Genomic DNA, 3,257 nt, shown 5'->3' with positions numbered 1-3,257 from the left:
ATATATGTATATATTTATTTATTTATGCATATTTTACATTTTGTCTAATTTTTATCTAAATGATTATATGAAATATTACATCAACTTTTCCGGATTCGTTTTAGCACGCGCTAAATACATTTGTTACATTACCTTTCGTAATATATGCTGTAATAGACGAATACTAATGATACAACTTCATGAACCAACTGTTATAAATGGTCATATAATCATGAGATGAAGATTATTAACTTGCGAACTTATTGTTGAATTTCTTTACTATTCGTTTTTTACAGTCAATATTCCCTTAATAATGTAATTATATATTAATGGACACTATTAATTCGATAATCCATTATTACAAAACATGTAATGTGACTACTGGTTAGATGTTACCACTTTTTATTGTACATTCTTTACGAACATCATTCAGAATATTAATTATCAGATCAATCATTTGACAATTCCGATGTAACCTCTTTAGATATTAATAGTTCCTGTTAAATCCTTGACATTTATTTAACAGGAAAGGTTACTACATAATTTGCATATAAAATTCGACAAATATTTGAAAACACTACTGGAATAGAATCTTGTTATGAAAGTTATAAATTTGTTAAATTCTTAGGATAGGATTTAATTAAAATCTCATAAAGATTTTTCATGCTTTAAATCTTCAACATTTTAAAAAATTAATATAAATTATTAAAAATTAAAAATTTTATTAAACTTTTATTAAAAATTATTATATTAATTGAAATTTTAATTGGGATTATATAAAAAAAGTTTTTAATTATTATAATAAAATCTACTTCTGTAAATGTGCACTTTCGGGAGGGCCTTTTTATTTATCCGCAAAATTTTTTCAGAAAGGTCCGCACAAAAGAAATTCTATATCTTTGGCGATTATACCTCACGATTTAATCGACTCTCTTCCGTGTGTCCATTAGCGACAGTCGCGTGATTAGAAATTTTAACACTCAATTGCGTAACATTTTACACGATCTATACACGACCCAATGAGAAAAAGGCCATCGAAGTCCATGTCACTTATCTGACACATCTCGCGGACTTTCGCTTTCTCCAAATGTAAATGAAATATCTAAAGATACTTTGTAAGAGTGATCGATTGTTTACTTAATCTGCACGGATCGCATCTATCACATAGCATTGAACAAATTAGGATAAACATACTACCGGGTGTCCGCTTATTATGCTCTAATAATTGCCCTACTTGTCACATGCAGCGAGAGAATATCGTTTGAGATAAAAATAATGCCTGCGTGTACCTGCATAACGGAATTTCGAAAGCTTCTTTACGTGTTATTGCGTTGCGTTTTAAATTTAAATGATCCCTCAAGACTCTTGAGAAAGCGCAGCCTCCTCCTCTTTCTTAAAGTCTTTTGAGCATCCTACAGTTGCAAGAATAAGATGATTACTCATGTCACCGGTAAATGGTTTGCAAATAAATCCCGTCATAAATTCCATCAAAGATAACTTCTAGCATTCTACGGGAGCAAAAAGGGACGGTCTATACTTTGCAAATCACGGTTCTGTGTTTTTCGCGAAATAATATTTCGCAGACAGTTGCAAGGTACTTTGCAAAAATATTGTTCGTGAGTCCCTTTACATTTACATAACGTGTAATTTTCAGAGAGACTTGAACTTATACCGGCTTTAATAAAACGGACACTTCTTATACAAAGTTTCCATTTACATAATAATGTTCTACGCGGTCTTCTGGATCAGTTTAATGAATGCCTTGAGGATGGATATGCGTGCGTGCGTGCATGCGTACGTGTGTGTGTGTGTGTGTGTGTGTGTGCGCGCGCGCGCGCGCGCGCGTGTGTATGTGTGTGTAATTGTATCCTCTCACGACGAATTTATGATTAGCCATTTTAGAAATTAGCCATTTCACAAATAAACAACTAAATGTGTTAAATAAGGATATAAACAAAATTAATTTAAAACTATATATTTAAAATTAACAAACACAAATTTTACTGCAAATTAGTTTGATAAGATTATTTTAAATGTGATATAAAATATAATATAGATCTCTCTTAGTTTGGTTTATTTGTTAGTTTGAGAGTGCAATTCTGAACCTTTGCGAATTTAAGGTCGCTTTATAAGATAGCCATTGATAACCACCATGCATTGTAATGTATTTACATTTTCTTATCCAAATAATGTAGTATATCTATGTTTTCACATTTATATATTGAATAATGCTCACAATCATTCATAACATTGTACACACATAACGACGAATTTTATATATTTTTATAATTACTGTCTAAATCATATCATGTGTGTCATCAATTTCACGTTATTGTCTTTTAAATGAGTTGATTTTAAATTGTATCAAATTTAACATTGAGAATGATCCAATTAGGATCAAAACGTTTGTGATAAACTTTTTTATTTTTTAATAACGCAGCATTAAGACTTGGCTTGTAGCTCTATACTTATTACTTATTTTAATATCTATACATTCGCTTCTGATTCTGTGAGCCCACAAAATCGGAATATTGATTTGGAATCTTTTTAATGGAAATTAAAAACGTTCAGTTCGCTAAGACTTTTTTAGATATGAATTATCCTAATAAAACAACATTCTCAAAATTCTTTTAATAAATTCTTCATAAATTTCTATTTATTTATGCATTATTTATGCATTATTTATGTTTTAATTATACGTTGAGATTCAAAAACTTTAATTATAAAATCGTAAATTTTTTTTTAAATTTTATTACATTATGAACTTTAGAATGGTAGAATATTTTTGCCACAATTTCATAATCTGTATCGTTTCAAACCGACTTCAGCACTTGTATAAAACCTTTCACACTAAGCAAGACACAAGGGAGAGGCTATCTTTTTCCTGTGGCGCACGCGCTGCTTTCAGTATAAATTATAAAGCTAAAGGTCACCAGACGCGCTTCTTCGAGACAGGATTATCGTTCGTCGAACACAGATGCCGTCGCGAACAGTTACGACTATTTAATTCGTCAGTCAGAAGTGCCAGTTGAATCTGATGAAATGAAACATGCAACCATTAATGAAACCATATCTCGACTTGCAGGTGCCAGATTATTTATACATATTAAAGAAACAAATAAATATTGTTACAAAAAAACATTTTTGTTGTAATATAATAAAGAATTGTAATATAATAAAGAATAAATATGAAATATGTTGCACACTAAATATACCAAGTACAAAAATTAAATAAGAAAAGAAATGAAAAATTAAATATAAAAACAGCATACTAAATA

General features: G+C 29.8%; 1 protein-coding gene across 2 annotated transcripts in view; it reads left to right on the top strand.

The window, feature by feature from the left end:
- Positions 1–3,257, top strand: part of LOC108694510 (proline-rich extensin-like protein EPR1) — a 16,933-nt gene that overhangs the window by 9,366 nt on the left and 4,310 nt on the right. The gene's annotated exons all lie outside the window — the stretch shown is intronic.

Source organism: Atta colombica, unplaced genomic scaffold (assembly GCF_001594045.1).
Source record: "Atta colombica isolate Treedump-2 unplaced genomic scaffold, Acol1.0 scaffold12, whole genome shotgun sequence".
Lineage (NCBI taxonomy): Eukaryota > Metazoa > Arthropoda > Insecta > Hymenoptera > Formicidae > Atta > Atta colombica.
The sequence above is the reverse complement of the archived record's forward strand: the minus strand, read 5'-3'. Positions and strand labels throughout refer to the sequence as shown.